Genomic DNA, 23,128 nt, shown 5'->3' on the forward strand with positions numbered 1-23,128 from the left:
ATATACGGAAGATGGTAACGAATTTAGGGGTTGAACATACCGTTGCAAAGATGTGTAGTACCATTGGATTCACCGCGGGTAATGAGCTTGACGCAAACGGTGATCCCAATGCAGTATCTCCGATGCACAATAGTGGGTAGTCTGTTTTACACGCGGCAGACGGTATTCGTCTTCAACCTAATTACATGTCCATCGTTTCCATAGTTATCTATACCTGCCCACTTTCTTCTTGCTTTCTTCTGTAGTCACAGATCACCAAGCGCAAGCTTTTATCATGGTGAATGATACACTGCGCAGACTTGATATCAGCTGCTGCGACAGAGAAAGGATAACAATGACCAGGCCTTCCTCCCACATCACAAACAAAACCTACTTCTGTCCACTTTTCGAATGAAAACTAATCTTGAAAATTATAAGTAGTGTAAGCAGTGCGTCGGCTGTTACGAGAGTTGTGCCTTTGCTACATAGTATGTTGTGATTAGCGACAGATTATGCTACGTTTCTGACTACACATCAAGACAAATCTTCCATAGTTTTATGTTTCATGATTAATGTGCAATGATAGATCAAAGCTATTCAAGATCCACTGCACTCAGTAATGATAATCACTACGAAAGTTAAATTTTGTGGCATAAATATTTGATCCATCGGAAATATCACTCAGTAGATGATTCAGTTGATGACCTGCACTGGAAACGTCTTGGTTTCCATAACACGACTATACTTTCGTGAAACTCTCAACGGTGGTCCTGAAACACATTCTTACACATGCAGTGAGCAATTGTGATGTGTCGGTGGTTAAGGTGCCCACAGTCAGACATCTACAAATAGGTAATATATTAGTAGTTTATTTACAATATGTACACTTAACAATATTGAGATATACATAACTTAGAAGTGCTGTAGGTCATTCTGTGGAACTGAGGTATATAAAATTAGACTAATGTTCTTGATGCAACCAAATTGTCTTGAATGCTGATACAATCAGCTTAAGTCACTTTTGACTAATAACGGTTTGTAGCCTCGTTCTATATCGACATAATCTCCACAAAAAAAAGGCTCTGAGCACTATGGAACTTAACATCTGAGGTTACCAGTCCCCTAGAACTTAGAACTACTTAAACCTAACTAACCTAAGGACATCACACACATCCATGCCCGAGGCAGGATTCGAAACTGCGACCGTAGCGGTCGCGCAGTTCCAGACTGAAGCGCCTAGAACCGCTCGGCCACGCCTGCCGGCAATCTCCTCATTTTAGTCTTCCGTACAAAGGTTGATGCGAGTCTGTTGATTCACCGTGTCGGGGGCGAAGCTCTGAGTATGGCTGCTTAACAAGACGCGCCGGCCAATCAGTCACAAGCAGCGAGATCATATGAATTTAGCTTCATGTGGTGGTGGTGTATATGCCAGCCCCCCATCCCCACTCCCGTCCAACGGAGACAGCGAGCGATGGAAAAGCGAGCTCGCACGCTGACGGGCGCCAGTTGCAGACGGCGAAGATGCCGTCGATGCTGCACATTGTCTTCAGAGAGATAAGTGCCCGTTAATACTTCAGGATTGTGATACAATTATCCATACCTTCGTCTGAACGTCTTGGGTGCATCTTATGGTTTGCAATTATCGTTAACGCAGTTTGGTGTCCCTTGCGTCTTTCATTGTGTACGATGAAGGTCGTCCAGTGATGAACCAATTTATTACTTCTCCAGACCTGCCTTATCGTCTTTTAAATCGGCCTTCACAACTTCTGAAATTTTGCTGAGTCTAGATTCTTTTCATAATAGGACCATCAAAAATATGAATACGCTATTTTGTTCGTATTGATATCAGTTGTGTATCGGTTTCCACACATAATAAAATTATTCTGGAAGACAACAGACCAAAATAGTCCCGTTCTCTGGTGCCGTTGATCGTTAGTTGGAACATTGTTCTATTATTTTATTCTCGTACAACCGCTTGGAACATACGAGAAACCGATAGTCAATTGAATACCTAGTTCCTCAATATGCTGTTGCGGCGGAATTTATTCAGAATACATGGTTTTTTTTACTACATTCTGTGGTGTCTTAAATAAACAGCAAAAACTGTAAAACAATTTACACCAACTCCGTAGTACACATAGAATTAAATGATGTAGACTACCTAACATAAGATGCATTTACTGAATTCAATACATAACCTGCTATAAGGAACCATTGGTGACCAGCGATGTGAGGTCGCAGCCGGCCGGTGTGGCCGAGCGGTTCTAGGCGCTTCAGTCTGGAACCGCGCGACCGCTACGGTCGCAGGTTCGAATCTTGTCTCGGGCATGGATGTGTGTGATGTCCTTAGGTTCGTTAGGTTAAAGTAATTTTAATTTCTAGGGGACTGATGACCTCAGATGTTAAGTTCCGTATTGCTCAGAGCCATTTGAACCATTTGTGAGGTCGCAATGAAATTTCCGGTTTGGTTATTGCATTAAAAACAGTAAATAAAATAGTGTCATTCGAAGGACGTTTATAACGCTACCACGACGTCGCTGTTCGTTTTCGCGTCTAGCAAGCCTATTCAACACTTGAAATAATGTTGTATACGCACCGTACAATTTCATATACCGAGTGTCTGCCCTAAGAGTCGCGAGGCGCATTTTTTCTGGCGTTTCGATAGATATTTTCAGTTTCGTTTTTGCAATGTGTGACTGGAGTCTGCGTACCGAAATGCGTCGCATTGTCTGCTACCGCCTTGCGGCAGTGCCACTCAGTCGCTGCTAGAATACTGGTTGTTCTTCCGTTTTACTGTTCTTGATTCTATAAAACGAATATCGCATTAGCCTAACTGGGTACCGCTCTAGCGAATGGGTATGTAAAATACCGCTTTAAAATGCATTGTGTTCGTAACGGGTAATCGACGCCGTCCGTTGACGCTGGGCGTCACACGAAACTTGTGACAACCACTAATTTTTCGATCCCACTCCACCTACATGGTTCAAAAACTAAATTGAAAATATCTGCCAAAAATGAGCAAAAACAACAGAGAAAACGCAGTTGACGACGGGTAGGAGACCCACCCGTTATCTTCATTACTTTAGTTAACAAAGGAATGGATTATGATGTGGATACTGAAAGTTCTCATAAAAAAACTTCTGTCCTAAGGTAACGGAAGTAGGTTTTATGCTGTTCGCACCGTAAAGGAAAAATGTGAAAGTCTCGAATAATAACCCGTAATAAAAATGTACTATTATCCTCAGTCGCGAAGGAAATACTCTTACGAAAAACCACAATTTCACAAATACTGACTGTAGTCTAAAACATTTTGTCCATGTTACTACTGTAGGGTGTCAAGGACGCGAGAGAGGGCATATTCGCCCTCTTCCTCCCCCTTCCCGGTAGGAAAAGAATGGTTACATCCTTTGTCGTCATATAGACGTACCAGTTTGAAGAAAGCCAGAAATATGTTCCTGATACTAATAGCGAGTGTGCACAGAACCGTTTGTCGCGTCTTTCGCCGCAGAACTAATAGGAGTTGCGTACCTCTCTGCCCCTGGCTGCGATCCTAGGGTCATCGAGATACCTATTCGCTACGACCGATTGCTCTCTGCGGACACGGGCAGCTGGATAATTTGGCTGCCTGTTGTCAGTGTATAAAGACCAGCTTTACTTTTCTTACTCTGACTGTTTGTCCTTCAACCGAATTATACAGGGCTATTACAAATGATTGAAGCGATTTCATAAATTCACTGTAGCTCCATTCGTTGACATATGGTCACGACACACTACAGATACGTAGAAAAACTCATAAAGTTTTGTTCGGCTGAAGCCGCACTTCAGGTTTCTGCCGCCAGAGCGCTCGAGAGCGCAGTGAGACAAAATGGTGACAGGAGCCGAGAAAGCCTATGTCGTGCTTGAAATGCACTCACATCAGTCAGTCATAACAGTGCAACGACACTTCAGGACGAAGTTCAACAAAGATCCACCAACTGCTAACTCCATTCGGCGATGGTATGCGCAATTTAAAGCTTCTGGATGCCTCTGTAAGGGGAAATCAACGGGTTGGCCTGCAGTGAGCGAAGAAACGGTTGAACGCGTGCGGGCAAGTTTCACGCGTAGCCCGCGGAAGTCGACCAATAAAGCAAGCGGGGAGCTAAACGTACCACAGCCGACGGTTTGGAAAATCTTAATGAAAAGGCTAAAGCAGAAGCCTTACCGTTTACAATTGCTACAAGCCCTGACACCCGATGACAAAGTCAAACGCTTTGAATTTTCGGCGCGGTTGCAACAGCTCATGGAAGAGGATGCGTTCAGTGCGAAACTTGTTTTCAGTGATGAAGCAACATTTTTTCTTAATGGTGAAGTGAACAGACAATGTGCCAATCTGGGCGGTAGAGAATCCTCACGCATTCGTGCAGCAAATTCGCAATTCACCAAAAGTTAACGTGTTTTGTGCAATCTCACGGTTTAAAGTTTACGGCCCCTTTTTCTTCTGCGAAAAAAAAAACGTTTCAGGACACGTGTATCTGGACATGCTGGAAAATTGGCTCATGCCACAACTGGAGACAGACAGCGCCGACTTCATCTTTCAACAGGATGGTGCTCCACCGCACTTCCATCATGATGTTCGGCATTTCTTAAACAGGAGATTGGAAAACCGATGGATCGGTCGTGGTGGAGATCATGATCAGCAATTCATGTCATGGCCTCCACGCTCTCCCGACGTAACCCCATGCGATTTCTTTCTGTGGGGTTATGTGAAAGATTCAGTGTTTAAACCTCCTCTACCAGGAAACGTGCCAGAACTGCGAGCTCGCATCAATGATGCTTTCGAACTCATTGATGGGGACATGCTGCGCCGAGTGTGGGAGGAACTTGATTATCGGCTTGATGTCTGCCGAATCACTAAAGGGGCACATATCGAACATTTGTGAATGCCTAAAAAAACTTTTTGATTTTTTGTATGTGTGTGCAAAGCATTGTGAAAATATCTCAAATAATAAAGTTATTGTAGAGCTGTGAAATCGCTTCAATCATTTGTAATAACCCTGTATATCCGTACCCAAGTAATTAAGTAACAGGATAAGTTACAAAGACGGAATAAACCTTTCAAACGCACAACGTGAGAGGATATGAGAGCGTGACATGCTGATAGTGAATGTTTCCGTGACGGATGTTCATTTTTCAATCTGAGCACTTCTAGAAATTTTAGTGTGAAATTAGTGTTCCTACAAAAGTTATATGAACTATCGTTCAAGATTTTAAAAGGCGGAATACTATGTCTATATCCTCCACGTCCGTAACACAGTAGTTCCCTAGTGCCTTCTGTTGCTTCATGTCGTTGATCAATGCTGATGGATGCGCCTTTGCAGTTAGCTTCATGCACCAAGGGCGAGAGAACGCCTTTGATCTCATCCAACCCCTTCTCGGTTCTCTTAGGGAATATTGGCAGGCGTAGGAACCTGTTACATTGCAGTTCACTCTGCTGGCGGATCGTTTTTCACGAAAGCAGCTTTTGTGAAGAGACGGAGAGATTAACACTTTTTTTCTGAGCAAGGTTCTGCTTTCGCTGATGTTATTCTACATCACATTTTTGCCGGTGCTCACTGTTGATATCAATTATAACTTTTATGATATTGAACATGCCGACTTTTTTTCGGAGACCTTGTAATTTTCGAATCGGTGTTTCACGAACTTCGAAATACATCAGTCAGTGGCTTGGACATAACGCTCTTTCTATATATGAGTGTGATTCAATTGCACATACAAATCTAGTTTTTCAGGTCTTCCATTGTTTCATACGTACAGGGTACGGCAATATGAATAGTAGGATTCGAGTCACGTAGTACGGCGTCGCTGTTGCGTCTGTCTGAAATAAAAATGGTGCGTCAACGAAGGACGGCCATTTTTAATTATGGCCTTTCGCAGTTCAGAGGGTAGAGCATTCTCTGTCTAGGCGTATTACAAAAATAACAGGTCTACCTTCAGAGTTCGACGACTCTTTCGTCGCTATTTCGAGTTGAAACTGACATGATAAAGTCCCGGATCACCGGACGATTGTATGGTGCGTGCAACAGTTCACGACTACTGCATCATGTGCAAAGGAGACAAGTCCAGGACGACGAAGGACACAGCGGACCGCGGAGGGAGTGGAGAAGCAAAGTCCTCAGCATTCTGCTGCCAGACACGTCTTGACGCTAACAATGTCAGATCGGTCCCTGTGGCGCATCATTCCTGATCACCTGCACTTTCGCCCAAACAAATAGCAGGTCATACAGCAACTAAACGAGCAAGATATAGTTGCCAGACGAACCTTCGCCTTGCGCTTCCTGGAACTTTTGGCAGCCTACCCGCTCACCCGAACCATCATACAGATGTCGGATGAAGCCCACATTCATGTAGACGGTGATGTAATTAACAGAATTACAGGTATTGGCTCTTACGTAACCAAGGTAATACTAGTCTACTGCACGAGAAACCCCTGCGACTGTACCGGCCGCGGTGGCCGTGCGGTTCTGGGCGCTTCAGTCCGGAACCGCGGGACTGCTACGGTCGCAGGTTCGAATCCTGCCTCGGGCATGGATGTGTATGATGTCCTTAGGTTAGTTAGGTTTAAGTAATTCTAAGTTCTAGGGGACTGATGACCTAAGATGTTAAGTCCCATAGTGCTCAGAGCCATTTGAACCTGCGACTGTGGAGCATCATCGGTCCATTTATTTATTTATTTTTTTATTTTTTTTTTAAATCTTCATGGCCGTGCAGTAACGGTTACTAGCGAATGCTGCGTCCATATATTAAATGACTTCCTCCTTCCAAGATTGGGTAACGACATAGAGCTCAAATAGGATGGGGCAACAGCTCATATACCAGGCGTCGCCGTTGAATGTCCGGCGGCGTCGTTTCCCTAATCCATTTGTTTCCAGAATTGGAGGCATTCATTGGCCAGCAAAAAAAAAAAAAAAAAAATGGAAATTTGTGGTAAAGTCTTAAGCAACCAAACTGTTGATGTCATCGGTGCCTAAGCTTACAGACTACTTAATCTAACTTAAACTGACTTACGCTGAGGACAACACACACACACCCGTACCCGAGGGAGGACTCGAGCCTCCGACGGGGAAAGCCGCGCGGACCGTGACAAGGCGCCTCGGACCGCTCGTCTACACCGCTCGGCTTGGTTAGCACAGTCGCCAGACTAGACTACTCCTGACTTCTTCTTGTGGGGATATTCGAAGAGTCAAGAGAACATGACACTTTTTCATAGCATGGCTGAAGTCTACTGCAAGCTCTTTGCTATCCATTATTTTCAGAGATGGTAGTGTGGACCAAAACACGAAACAAAACTGCCCAGTAAACAAGAGCTCGAAAGCGCATGCCTTAATAACTATTAGCATTTGTTCAGCGCAAGAGACGTGCTTCACAGTATCAAAGATGCATACCTCTTAAGGTGTGCATTTTAAAGCCTATATTTAGTGAACTATTTTTTTCTTGTTATGGTCCGTACTACCTCCCCCCAAAACATGGAAAGCAAAGAGACTGTAGTAGAAGAAATATACTGCCAGAGGTTTCAGAAGTATTTTCGGGCTTAACTTTCGACGGGTCGTTACCAGACCAGGTTCTCTTAGCTCTTCTCCATTTTCCCTGAAAGTCTGAAACATCATCACGCCATCGCATTGTATATCTTATGGTCCCCCATAGACCTTCATGATTACACGACTTTGTGAAGTGTAATAACAATAATAATGTTAATAATCGGGTCGTGAGTAGTGCACCGATAGCTGAGTCGCTAAGAGAACTGCCTCAAAAGAACAAGGTTCGATATTCGAGAGTCGGTGGAGAAGGAGATTAGTGTTTAACGTCCCGTCGACAATGAGGTCATTGCCGGCCTAGTGGCCGAGCGGTTCTAGGCGCAACAGTCTGGAACCGCGCGACTGCTACGGTCGCAGGTTCGAATCCTGCCTCGGGCATGGATGTGTGTGATGTCCTTAGGTTAGTTAGGTTTAAGTAGTTCTAAGTTCTAGGGGACTGATGACGTCAGAAGTTAAGTCCCATAGTGCTCAGAGCCATTTGAACAATGAGATCATTAGAGACGGAGCACAAGCTCGGATCAGGGAAGGACGGGGAAGAAAATCGGCCGTGCCCTTTCAGAGAAATCATCCCCGCATTTGGCTGAAGCGATTTAGGGAAATAACGGAAAACCTAAATCAGGATGGGCGGACGCAGGTTTGAACCGTCGTCCTCTCGAATGCGAGACCAGTGTGCTAACCAGTGCGCCACCTCCCTCGGTACTCGAGACCCGATCTGGCACACAGATTTAATCTGCCAGGTAGTTTCAATAATTCCATAGATAGTACATAACTTCAGCCGAATTCCAAACACGTTTTAAACAAGACCATATAAGCTATGCATGAAAATGCCATGTCAACGGGAAGTTTTACTCCAACTTTCTGCGCATAATTCATGGATGATATGAAGGAACAGGATGTTGAATATTCAACTATAATTGCATACAGTTTAAACACAGTATTAAAGATCTCTACTCTGAAATTGATTACACCCATCACAGCGTCGATATTTCGAACATTTTAAATCTATGTTCAGTTTCTTTTTATAAAGCAGCGAATGTTATTTAGCATCGAATGGTTCGGTATATGTAACAATGCAGTATCGCACAGAAAGTCGCGTGATTGCGCTGGTCATGCAACAGGTGTTTCTCTGCCCATGCTCTGTGCCTTCCACAACCCGGCCGAAGAATGCCTTTGTTAATGCAAGACGATTCGAGATCTCTCTCAATAAAAACACTTGCTCTGCTTTGCTTCGCAATACGCGTTTTCTACTCCATAGCTGTGGGTGGAAAACTGTACTACTTAATGTGGTGTCACCGCCAGACACCACACTTGCTAGGTGGTAGTTTTAAATCGGCCGCGGTCCATTAGTACATGTCGGAGCCGCGTGTCGCCACTGTCAGTGATCGCAGACCGAGCGCCACCACACGGCAGGTCTCGAGAGACTTACTAGCACTCGCCCCAGTTGTACGGACGACTTTGCTAGCGACTACACTGACGAAGCCTCGCTCCTTGGCCGAGCAGATAGTTAGAATAGCCTTCAGTAGAGTCAATGGCTACGACCTAGCAAGGCGCCATTAGCATTACATTGCATGTATCTACAGAGTCTCACTTGTATCGTCAAGAGCGATGTACAACAAGGATGGATTAAAGTTAAGTATTTCAGCAGCTACGTACTTTTCTTTATAGCATTCATTACGTATCCTGTTTCAGAACTCACGCCAGCCTGCGTGAGTTGACGCGTGCATATCGGCATCCTCAACCAAGTAGTGTGCGTAGTGTTGGCTAACTGCTAACACTACACTTAACGACTGCCGAGAAGGTTTATTTATAACTAGCTGTGCCCAAAATAAATGAAACACAATATTTCCTGCATTAAACTGAGTTTGAAAAAAAGGTTTATTCAAGTGCTTCTTGCCCGAGGCTTCGCCCGCATTTGCGTGTGTCCCATACATTTATTTTATACAGAGTGGTCCCGAAAAATGTAGGCGTTCCTTAATGGTTTAATATCATTTGGAACAAAATGACATATCGTCAGAATTTTGTGCGTTAGCATAGTCCACTGTTTCCTCAACAGATCTTCGCGCGCGTTTTCCAGCAGGTGACAGTGCAGCAATGAATGAAGTAAGATTGCCCTTTGAGCAACGCAAGATCGTATTGGGGTGGTCCTGGAAGTACGATGATGATGATGTTTGGTTTTGTTGGGCGCTCAACTGCGCGGTCAGCGCCCATATGAAGTCTCAATTTTTCACACAGTCCAATTTAGCCACTGTCACGAATGATGATGATGATAAATGATGAAGACAGCACAAACACCCAGTCCCCGGACAGAGAAAAATCCCCAGCCGGGGCGGAAATCGAACCCAGGACCCCGTGATCCAGAGGCAGCAACACTAGCCACTAGACCACGAGCTGCGGATTACTGGACGTACGAAAACATGATGGAGTACAACGTCAATGGCGTAATGTGTACGGAATACAGCAACAAACACATACAACAATTTATCGTATTCAGGATAAATTTGAAGCCGACGGTACTGATCAGGATGTGCATAAGGGAAGGTCTGGCCGACCAAAAACATCAACAAGTCCACCTTCAGCGCTGTGTGTTGCAACTGTTTACTATGTCACGTCAAAAGTCTGTGAAGCAAGGGTGCACTGAAGGTGGGGTAAGCCGATCAAACGTACGACGAATTCTGAAGGCAGCAAAATGGAACGTGTACATTCCAAGATCACACCACGCTGTGAACACGGCCGCACCACGCTGTGAACACGGACGACCCGGATCGAGGATGGAGTGCTGCGAGTGGTTCAAAGGCATGTTCCGTGAGGATGAACGGTTTGCAGGGATGGCTATATAGTCTGACGGCGCCGAATTCAAACCGAACGGTACTGTAAACCACCACTACTGCTTGTACTGGATTCCTGAACATCCTCACGTTCACGTGGATCAACATGTTAATCTCCCGAGTGCTAATGTGTGGTGTGGTCTGTTATCGCGCGGTTTGATTGGCTTATTCTTCTTTGAAGCTACCGTATCTGGTGAGTGGTACCGTCTTATGGTGCAAACATCGATTTTACCTACCATCCTAGAGGCGCTTGGAAATGAATGATTTTAATTACAAGTTGGCGCTCCGCCTTACTGCCGCAGAAATGTCAAAGCATACTTGGGTGAAAATCTACCTGGACGACTGGGTCCTGCTGCGTGAAGAAGTCCGTAACTGCCTGCTGTCCATTCTCATCTGACAGGAATTATCGCCTCGTTGTTGTTGTTGTGGTCTTCAGTCCTGAGACTGGTTTGATGCAGCTCTCCATGCTACTCTATCCTGTGCAAGCTTTTTCATCTCCCAGTACCTACTGCAACCTACATCCTTCTGAATCTGCTTAGTGTATTCATCTCGTGGTCTCCCTCTACGATTTTTACCCTCCACGCTGCCCTCCAATACTAAATTGGTGATCCCTTGATGCCTCAGAACATGTCCTACCAACCGATCCCTTCTTCTGGTCAAGTTGTGCCACAAACTTCTCTTCTCCCCAATCCTATTCAGTACTTCCTCATTAGTTATGTGATCTACCCATCTAATCTTCAGCATTCTTCTGTAGCACCACATTTCAAAAGCTTCTATTCTCTTCTTGTCCAAACTATTTATCGTCCATGTTTCACTTCCATACATGGCCACACTCCATACGAATACTTTCAGAAATGACTTCCTGACACTTAAATCAATACTGGATGTTAACAAATTTCTCTTCTTCAGAAACGCTTTCCTTGCCATTGCCAGCCTACATTTTATATCCTCTCTACTTCGACCATCATCAGTTATTTTGCTCCCCAAATAGCAAAACTCCTTTACTACTTTAAGTGCCTCATTTCCTAATCTAATTCCCTCAGCATCACCCGACTTAAGTAGACTACATTCCATTATCCTTGTTTTGCTTTTGTTGATGTTCATCTTATATCCTCCTTTCAAGACACTGTCCATTCCATTCAACTGCTCTTCCAAGTCCTTTGCTGTCTCTGACAGAATTACAATGTCATCGGCGAACCTCAAAGTTTTTATTTCTTCTCTATGGATTTTAATACCTACTCCGAATTTTTCTTTTGTTTCCTTTACTGCTTGCTCAATATACAGATTGAACAACATCGGGGAGAGGCTACAGCCCTGTCTTACTCCCTTCCCAACCACTGCTTCCCTTTCATGTCCCTCGACTCTTATAACTGCCATCTGGTTTCTGTACAAATTGTAAATAGCCTTTCGCTCCCTGTATTTTACCCCTGCCACCTTCAGAATTTGAAAGAGAGTATTCCAGTCAACATTGTCAAAAGCTTTGTCTAAGTCTACAAATGCTAGAAACGTAGGTTTGCCTTTCCTTAATCTTTGTTCTAAGATAAGTCGTAAGGTCAGTATTGCCTCACGTGTTCCAGTGTTTCTACGGAATCCAAACTGATCTTCCCCGAGGTTGGCTTCTACTAGTTTTTCCATTCGTCTGTAAATAATTCGTGTTAGTATTTTGCATCTGTGACTTATTAAACTGATAGTTCGGTAATTTTCACATCTGTCAACACCTGCTTTCTTTGGGATTGGAATTATTATGTTCTTCTTGAAGTCTGAGGGTATTTCGCCTGTTTCATACATCTTGCTCACCAGATGCGCCTCATCAACTCCTTTTTTAAGGGTGCGAAGGCGTGATAATCGCATGGGGAGAGACCAAGTCATAGAGTGGGTTCTCGAGTGTCTCCCACTTGAGAAGGCGTAACAGCAGTATTAGGACATTAACAATATAGGGACGCACGTTATCATGGAGCAGCAGCGCTCCTTGTCGCAATTTTCCCGCACGTATCGCATTAATTGCCTCATACACATTCTTGATTTTCCTTTTGATGTCTACCAGTGTTTGTCCTTCAGCGGCCAAGAAAAGAATGACATTACGTTAGTTCTGTTTGGACGTATTTGGTTATAAAGCAGCCATAGTTCACGTTTGCGCATTTGCCGCACGCACGAAAGACTCAATTCCACACCAATCCCAAGCCTGTATGTCGGTGCTTATATACCCGCATCGAAGTCACGCTACATTGCATACACGCTGCAGCAACGCCCTCAAACGGAAAAGTTTTGATGTCCCTTGTGTTTAACACATTTCAGCCGTATCGGAAGCGAATTTCTCCCTGCAGTTGCATCAGAATACTGAGGAAACTTGAAATTCTGCCAGTAACTGAACGTCTTTTGGAGAAAAATGACTCGCTGGCCACTGAACGATTGTCCGCTGTATTACACCGCAACTCTAGAGATGACGTTAAATGTGTCTGTGGTACTGAGACGTATTGCATGGTCTTTAGCTGCGAAACATGCTGACAAAATTATTGTCTCACTCATTCTCATGCAACGAAAATAAGAGACAGATAGAGCTTCATACTTGTAAAGTATTATAATTCAACTAATTTCAGGAAAGAAATGCGAACAGGTCGTTTTCGGACGTTTCCCTAGCGGTACAAGGTTGGTTGGTTGATTTGGGTTCAAAATGGTTCAAATGGCTCTAAGCACTATGGGACTTAACTTCTGAGGTCATCAGTCCCCTAGACTTAGAATTACTTAAACCTAACTAACCTAAAGACATCACACACATTCACGCCCGAGGCAGTATTCGAACCTGCGACCGTAGCAGCAGCGCGGTTCCAGACTGAAGCGCCTAGAACCGCTCGGTCACAACGGTCGGCTGTTGATTTGGGGGACTGGACCACACAGCGAGGTCATCGGTCCCATCGGAATAGGGAAGGATGGGTAGAACGGCGGCTGTGCCCTTGTGAAGGAACCATCCCAGCATTTGCCTGAAGCGATTTAGGGAAATCACGGAAAAACTATATCAGGATGGCCGGACGCGGGTTTGAACTGTCGTCCTCCCGTATGCGCGTAGTCCAGTTTGCTATACCGGGAATGAATCGCGTATGTATCAGACTTAGTTGAAACAGCTTTAGACGTTCCTGAGTTCCGCTTTTATGTTCATCCTTATCGTCCCAAACGCTCATCTATACTGGTGGTATAGTCGGGTCGGTGTATGTGAATCCTTGACAGTAGCAGTTAGCTGGGCGCTGCAGTTTCACGCATCTGCCCGAACCAGCGAGATAATACGACTTTGTGGAAGTCTCTATGGCAACGTCTCAGTGTTGTCGCAGCTCCATAGACGACTATCGTCTTTTCCTGCTGCCGTTTGTTCATCGCAGCTGAAAGCTGGCAACAGTGCTGTTAGCTATAAGGGATCTTCTAATACCGACTCGACTATAGGTGTGATTTATTGTCACAGTAAATTCCTCCATACACAAGCGATACGTGTGACTATTTCGAAACAAACTCCTTTGGGCGTTACAGAGAAACACCGATATGCGACTATTTGCACCCCCCACCACCTCCTATCCCCAACAACACGGTGAATGTCGCCCACAAGTCCGGCAACGCAGAAAACTCTTGGTCTGTTACTAATATCAATCGTCATCGAATATTTTTACATGTCATATCTTCTCATTCCCACGTCTCACTCCTATTGGTGGTTGGGGTATATTACCCCCACAATACTTTTATACAAAGGATGAGTCACGTATATTCAAAATTTGATTGAATTTGCTCCAAGAGTTCCTGAGTTACGCTTCTATGCCACCCCTTTTTTACCCCCATCCCTGTGGGTGATAGGTGATGTTTACTCCTACAGAAACCTTCGTGGTCGTGTGCACAACTCACCATACTTTCACCATATTCGGATGAATGTGTAGGAACTCGTAAAATGCGAACAAAGAAATACTAGTTTTTATATATTAGATATATTTCAGCGTCAGGTCACAAAAATTTTATCAGTACCAGTTTCAACTTATTACCAAGTCATCAACAGGTGATCTGTTAAAAGCGAAAGAAAATGGGGATTGTAAATAGGAGGGAACCAATTTACAAATCCGACTAATTTCTGTACACAATTATACCTTAAGAGTGACAAGTATTGAACTATATGATGAAAAAAAAAAAACACAAATTAGTTACGAACTATGACGTGCACACATTTTATTCAACACGTAAACGTCACTATAGATATTTGGATTTAGGTAATGACATACTCGATATGCGTGCCATCTTTGGCGATGATGTGGTGCAGGCGAATAGCGAAATTCCGCATTACCCCCTGAAGTGTCGGAACGTCGATGAGTCGATGACATACTGAATGGCTGTTTTCAGCTCAGCAATGGTTTTGGGATTATTGCTGTACACCTTGTCTTTAACATAGCTCCATGAAAAGGGGCTATGTTGGCTTACATAGTGTTGGCGGACCACCTGCCTGCTGCTGATGTTGTTGTTGTGGTCTTCAGTCCAGAGACTGGTTTGATGCAGCTCTCCTTGCTATTCTATCCTGTGCAAGCTTCTTCATCTCCCAGTACCTACTGCAACCTACATCCTCCTGAATCTGCTTATTGTATTCGTCTCTTGGTCTCCCTCTACGACTTTTGCTTTCCACGCTGCCCTCCAATACTAAATTGGTGATCCCTTGGTGCATGTTCTACCAACCGATCCCTTCTTCTGGTCAAGTTATGCCACAAATTTCTCTTCTCCCCAATTCTATTGAGTACCTCCTCGTTAGTTATGTGATCTACCCATCTGATCTTCAGCATTCTTCTGTAGCACCACATTTCGAAAGCTTCTATTCTCTTCTTGACTTAACTATTTGTGGTCCATGTTTCACTTCCATACATGGCTACACTCCATACAAATACTTTGAGAAGCGACTTCCTGAAACTTAGATCTATACTCGATGTTAACAAATTTCTCCTCTTCAGAAACGCTTTCCTTGACATTGCCAGCCTACATTTTATATCCTCTCTACTTCGACCATCAGTTATTTTGCTCCACAAATTTTGCTTTTCCTTAATGTATTTTCTAGGATAAGTCGTAGGGTCAGTATTGCCTCACGTGTTCCAAAATTTCTACGGAATCCAAACAGATCTTCCCCGAGGTCGGCTTGTACGCGTTTTTCCATTCGTCTGTAAAGAATTTGTGTTAGTATTTTGCAGTCGTGACTTATTAGACTGATAGTTCGGTAATTTTCACAACACCTGCTTTCTTTGGGACTGGAATTATTGTATTCTTCGTGAAGTATGAGGGTATTTCTCCTGTCTCATACATCTTGCTCACCAGATGGTAGAGTTTTGTCAGAGCTGGCTCTCCCAAGGCTATCAGTAGGTCTAACGGAATGTTGTCTACTTCCGGGGCCGTGTTTCGACTTAGGTCTTTCAGTGCACTGTCAAACTCTTCACGCAGTATCATATCTCCCATTTCATCTTCATCTACGTCCTCCACCCTTGTCCTCAAATACATTGTCCTTGTATAGACCTGATTAGATTAGATTAGTTTTTCGTTCCATAGATCCGTGTTGACGAGATCCTCTTGGATGTGGAACGTGTCACCTTTTTTTCCTTTCTCTCTCTCTTTATTTTTTTTAAAAGCTGAAATAACGATACTAACAGTATGAATATATACAATACATCATTTGTTTCTATTAAAAAATTCGTCAATGGAGTAGAAGGAGTTGGCCACTAGTAAGTCTTTCAGGCTCCTTTTAAACTGATCTTTATTTGTAACATAAATTTTTTATGTTTGCTGGCAAATTATTGAAGATGAGTGTTCCTAAGTAGTGGACGCATTTTTGAACTAAAGTAAGTGCTTTTGAGTCCTTGTGCAGATCATTTTTATTCCTGGTATTGTATGTATGAACTGAGCTGTTTGTTGGAAAAAGAGATATATTATTTAGGAAAAATTTCATTACGGAGTAAATATACTGAGAGGCAGTAGTTAGTATACCCAGTTCTTTGAAAAGGTTTCTACAGGACGTCCGTGAATTTACTCCACATATAATACGTATTACACGCTTTTGGACTTTGAAAACATTTGTTTGACTTGAAGAGTTACCCCAAAATATTATACCATATGACATTATGGAATGAAAGTAGGCAAAGTATGCAAGCTTTTGCATTTTTATGTCGCCTATGTCTGCTAACACTCGAACTGCAAATACAGATTTGTTAAGGCGTTTCTGCAGTTCTGTGGTGTGCCCCTCCCAACTGAATTTATTATCAAGTTGTAATCCCAGGAATTTAAGACTGTCAACCTCTTCTATCTGCTCTTCTTCATACTTTATGCATATGCTGGGTGGAAACCTCTTACAGGTTCTAAATTGCATATAATGAGTCTTTTCGAAGTTTAATGTTAGTGAGTTGGCTTTAAACCATTTATTAATATCCATGAAAATATCATTAGCAGATCTTTCTAGAACTATACTCGACATACTATTTATTGCAATACTTGTGTCATCTGCAAACAAAACGAACTCTGCGGGCAGTGCGGCACTATGCTTTGTAATTTTTTAAAAACTGTTGCATCCTTGAGCCCCCGGTTCGAGATGTACCCTTGTCCGATTACAGGCTGACGCTACAGATCAGACTTTATTAATAATTATAGTACAGAGTTTCATCACCAGTTAAAGTTACATTTCACCGCTGCTGCTTCGGTTCGGCGAGCTGTTGGAATGGACGTGAGAAATCGCACAACGCAGAGATTGAGCCTGTGTATTCACTATATTTCATATCCCCTCAAGTAATTACGGCCTGATGTATTTTTCTAAAGGAAGATTACTGTTTTAACATCCCGCCGAAATGTAGAGGGTAGATGGGAAATCCTTATCCTTAGTATCGAATGTTAATTTGACTCGTTTTAGGCCAAGTACTTACGTACGTAATAAGTGACCAGTATATCGGTATGTTCCCCTTACGTTCTAAATCCAATTCTATACGCCTCCATATTTTTCTTGACATATTTTTGAACTCGTCCGGTGTTATAGTGCGGAATTCATCTTCAACAGCATTGCACAGTTTTTCGTTTGTAACATAACGACGCGGAGACACAAGCACCTTTATGACTCCCAATAACGAGCAGTCATGACGTCTTGAAGGGAGCTGGTGTTGTTGATAAACCACAACGTATCCGCCGTCCTGGAAAGTATTCATTTAGGAAGTCGCGCACGGCAAGAGAGTAATGAAGACGTACTCTGTCTTGCAACCATATTCGTTCATTAAGGCCCCTTTCCTCAAGCTGAGGTATTAACCATGTTTTTAAAATGTGTGCCGGCCGAAGTGGCCGCGCGGTTCTGGCGCTGCAGTCTGGAACCGCGAGACCGCTACGGTCGCAGGTTCGAATCCTGCCGCGGGCATGGATGTGTGTGATGTCCTTAGGTTAGTTAGGTTTAACTAGTTCTAAGTTCTAGGGGACTAATGACCTTAGCAGTTGGGTCCCATAGTGCTCAGAGCCATTTGAACCATTTTTTTAAAATGTGTAAATAATTTGCACCATTCACAGTCCCTTCAAAAATGACGGTCCAAAAAAATGTTGTAACGTCATCTCTGCCCGTATCATTACGTGAGGCGGGTTGCTAACTCGACTGTGTAATGAGGATCCTCAATGGCCCAAACGAAGGTATTTCTAGCGCGTGAGCTGCGATAATTGGTACATTCATCTGAAAACATAACCTTGGCACGTTGAATGCATTAGGAAATTGAGTTAACAAAGCTGAAACGCGCTCATTCCGGTATGTATCCGATAACTCGTTTACGAACATCGGTTGAAAAGATCTGACCTTCGGTTCTTTTTTCATTTATCCTCGCATTGTTGTCCTCTGTGTATCGAGTTCCGAAGCATGTTCACGTGTCAACTTTATATGAGATATTTCAATCGAAGCAGAGATTCCGACACACATTTCTTCTCGTGTCTTCTTCCTTCCACTCCGCCACCTGTATTTAACACCACCAAAAGCAAAAGTGCATCTTTCACAATCCAGAAGTGTTGCCTTTCGTGGTGGAGCTTTATTAAATCTTTCCTGGAATGCTCCCATAATCTGTCTCATTGTCTGCCCTGTATATTGTTTTTCCACTGGCACTCGTGTCACTAAGCGTCACTCAAGTGTAACTGTGAGCACTCACATCTGCCATGGCAAAAGTTTAAAACTCAACTGCGACTGCGAGAACAAGTACACACGATCTCCAAGACCGATCGAAGTGGCGCAGTGGCTAGCACACTGGACTCGCATTCGGGAGGACGACGGTTCAATCCGGCCATACTGATTTAGGTTTTCCGTGATTTCCCTAAATCGCTTCGGGTAAATGCCGGGATAATTCCTTTGAAAGGACACGGCCAACTTCCCTTCCTATCCTTCCCTAATACATTGAGACCGATGACCTCACTGTTTGGTTTCCTCCCCCAAATAGTCCTACGAACTCCAATAGTTGATAAGAAGTAACATAGCTATCAGCCAGCATAATACCACTGGATGCTAAACAAGGGTACAGGACTTCTCACCCACCCTGTAGATTAGGTTCCAGAAGATTGCACTTACATGACGTCACATGTGGATTATCTGTGAGTACACTACTGGCCATTAAAATTGCTACACCAGTAAGAAATGCGGATGATAAACAGGTATTCATTGGACAAATATATTATACTAGAACGCAATTTGGGTGCATAGATCCTGAGAAATCAGTATCCAGAACAACCATCTCTGGCCGTAATAACGGCCTTGATACGCCTGGGCATTGAGTCAAACAGAGCTTGGATGGCGTGTACAGGTACAGCAGCCCATGCAGCTTCAACACGATACCACAGTTCATCAAGAGTAGTGACTGGCGTATTGTGACGATCCAGTTACTGAACCATGGACCTTGCCGTTGGTGGGGAGGCTTACGTATCTCAACGATACAGATAGCCGTACCGTAGGTGCAACCACAATGGAGGGGTATCTGTTGAGAGGCCAGACAAACGTGTGGTTCCTGAAGAGGGGCAGCAGCTTCCACAGGATAGAGTAGCATGGAGAGCTGCATCAAACCAGTCTCAGGACTGAAGACCACAACAACAACAACAGTTACTCGGCCACCGTTGACCAGACGTTTTCAGTTGGTGAGAGATCTGGAGAATGTGCTGGCCAGAACAGCAGTCGAACGTTTTCTGTATCCAGAAAGGCCCATACAGGACCTGCAATATGCGGCCGTCCATTATCCTGCTGAAATGTAGGGTTTCGCAGGGATCGAATGAAGGGTAGAGTCACGGGTCGTAACACATCTGAAATGTAACGTCCACTGTTCAAAGTGCCGCCAATGCGAACAAGAGGTGACCGAGACGTGTAACCAACCAATAGCACCCCATACCATCACTCCAGGTGATACCCCAGTGTGGCGATGACGAATACACGCTTCCAATGTGCTTTCCCGCGATGTCGCCAAACACGGATGCGACCATCATGATGCTGTAAGCAGAACCTGGATTCACCCGAAAAAATGACTTTTTGCCATTCGTGCACCCAGGTTCGTCGTTGAGTGCGCCATCTCAGGCGCTCCTGTCTGTGATGCAGCGTCAAGGTTAACCGCAGCCATGGACGCCGAGCTGATAGTCCACGCTGCTGCAAACGTCGTCGAACTGTTCGTGCAGATGGTTGTTGTCTTGCAAACGTCCCCATCTGTTGACTCAGGGATCGAGACGTGGCTGCACCATCCGTTAGAGTCATGCCGATAAGATGCCTGTCATCTCGACTGCTAGTGATACGAGGCCGTTGGGATCCAGCACGGGGTTCCGTGTTACCCTCCTGAACCCACCGATTCCATATTCCGCTAACAGTCATTGGATCTCGACCAACGCAAGCAGCAATGTCGCGATCCGATAAACCGCAATAACGATAGGCCACAATCCGACCTTTATCAAAGCGATGGTACGCGTTTCTCCACCTTACACGAGGCATCACAACGTTTCACCAGGCAACGTCGGTCAACTGCTGTTTGTGTATGAGAAATCGGTTGGAAACTTTCCTCGTGCCATCACGTTATAGGTGTCGCCACCGGCGCCAACGTTGTGTGAATGTTCTGAAAAGCTAATCATTTGCATATCAGAGCATCTTCTTCCTGTCGGTTTAATTTCGCGTCTGTAGCACGTCATATTCGTGGTGTAGCAACTTTAATGGCCAGTAGTGTACGATGACCACAGACTTACCAGAAAGCGAGATCTTGGTAAAGCGGCCGTATAGGGAACACAATTTTTGCGGCCGTGGCGTCTGAGAGCGCGCCGCGTGTGCCAGCGCTGACGCCCACCGGATTGATCGATATTCGCCAGGTAGACCCATCATGTGCGTCACATCGCGCAGCAACTGGTAGCAGCCAACAGCCCAGGGCGCACTGTCACATCCGTCTCCCTGGCCCTTCACCATCGCATGCTGGTATTTATTTGTAGCATCCTGTTATCCTTCACCTGCTGTTTAGTGTAATTACGGGTACAGACGTAAAAAACTGACTCTCTAAATTGCAGCAGCAAGAAGGATAGCGGATAACGGAATTTTACTTACGATTCTTTTACTTCTGAAAACAGGTTGGTTTTATTCAAGGTTCTAATACACCATATTAATCCCCACTGTTTTGGCTACAAAGCCCTATCTTTCGAGATAATTTCCGCTGAGTGCAACGGCCTTATGCTACGTCACTGGGAGGGCCTGTAGGCACACATGGTACCACTCAACTTGTCGACGTTGGAGCCAACGTCTTGCTGCATCAATAACCTCCCCATCATCTGCTTCCCGCGGAGTGCAGCCTTCACTGGACCAAACAAATTAAACTCCGTAGATGTGAGATCCGGGCTGTGGGATGGATGAGGAAGAACAGTCCAATGAAGTTCTGTGAACTCCTCTCGGGTGCGCAGACTTGTGTGAGGCCTTAAGTAGTTTCGTCGATTTCCTGAGGGTAGCACAGTACACTTCAGAGTTGATCCTTACATCCTGAGGGAGGATGTCAGACAGAATATCGCCTTCAGAGACCCAGAAGACCGTCGCATGACTTTAGCGGCTGATGGTGCGGTTTTGAACTTTTTTTCGGAGGAGTGGTGGTGTGGTGCCACTCCATGGATTGCCGTTTTCCTTCCGGTTCGAAGTGATGATCCCACGTTTCATGGTCTGTGACGATGTTCCACAAAAAATTGTAGCGATGAGCCTCGTAACGCTCAAGCAATTCGACAGAAATAGGCGTCGGGTAACCCAACGGGCACACACCTTTAAGTATCCCAACTGGCGGAAGAATGTGTGAGCACCACCAACAGAGATGTTCAGTTGAGCAGCGAGGTGTTTGTGATCCGCGATCACCTCGAATGAGAGTGTCCGCACGTTCCAACACTGCAGGAGTCACGGCCGTGGGCGGCGGTCGACACTCAGGAGATGGAAGTTTGCGTGACCCGATGATGACAGATGCCTCGCCCAACGATTCACCGTACTTTTGTCCACTGCCGGGTCTCTGCATACATTCTGCAATCGCCTATGAATATTTGCGATGCTCTGTTTTTTTGCCAAAAGAAACTCAGTGGCAGCTCTCTGCTTGGAACGTACCTTCATTACAGACGCCATTTTGAAGGCTACTTACAGCCCGCTGCGTATCGGAACTTCATAAAATGATAGGGGCTGAAGCGGGAGTATTTCACAATGTCAGACAACAAGTTTCGCATTTTTTCAGCCAGTATTACTCTATGAAAACCGTACATAGTTAATGTGAGCTGGGATTACAGATGCGGATACGTCATTCCATGCTGCTTGCCAGAGTTCGTCAGCTGCAGTGACTGGCGAGAGGCGGCGTGCCATTTTCTCAACAGCCTATGCCTAGATATCTTTATTTGGTGAAAGGTCACGAGCGCGTGTATCGAGGTAGGCCAGGAAAGCGCAGTCAACATACGATCTTAAGTTAACTTCACGCAGACCTCTAAGACAGGGCACGTCATAAATATAATGCCTACTGTCAAAATTACTAGCTGTGCGCTTCAGAGGCGACGGTGTTGTATACTTAATGGCGCCCCACACCATTATACCAGGTACTGGAATAACAATGACGAATGCAGTCTGGCAACGTTGTTCTCCTTGGAGTCTCCACCCATAACTTACTAAGCTGTTGTGAACACACAAAATCTGTGACCGTGTTTTTTTATTTATTTCTCCTGAAAGCTCTTAACCGCCGATCTACCATAACCTTATATAAAATTATAACATATATATCTTTTTGATGCAGTTAAAATTTTTGGATGTGAGGTCCGCCAGTTATGCAAAACATCTGTTTTTCTCAGTACCCAAACATGTTTCGACACCACTGTGCCATCATCAGTGGGTTTTCGTTTTTATTTATTCTGCAATGTGAACATTTTTGTTTAATGATTATAAAATTATGTGCATTTTTAGTTTAAACAACAGATCGTTTCTTTTTGTAAATACCTTTACATTTGGTGTGCATGAATTTTCTGGAAATTTTTCGCGAAAAATTAAATTACATTCTAGAAGATAGGTTAACTCCCAGAAAAACACTTTCTCATCAATATCGTTTGGTTGCAGATGACAAGCTACCTGTAGTAATTAACACAAAAGTGATCCAGAAAATTCATGCACACCAAATGTAAAGGTATTTACAAAAAGAAACGATCTGTTGTTTGAACTAAAAATGCACATAATTTTATAACCATTAAACAAAAATGTTCACATTGCAGAATAAATAAAAACGAAAACCCACTGAT

Source organism: Schistocerca americana, chromosome 8 (assembly GCF_021461395.2).
Source record: "Schistocerca americana isolate TAMUIC-IGC-003095 chromosome 8, iqSchAmer2.1, whole genome shotgun sequence".
Classification (NCBI taxonomy): Eukaryota; Metazoa; Arthropoda; class Insecta; order Orthoptera; family Acrididae; genus Schistocerca; species Schistocerca americana.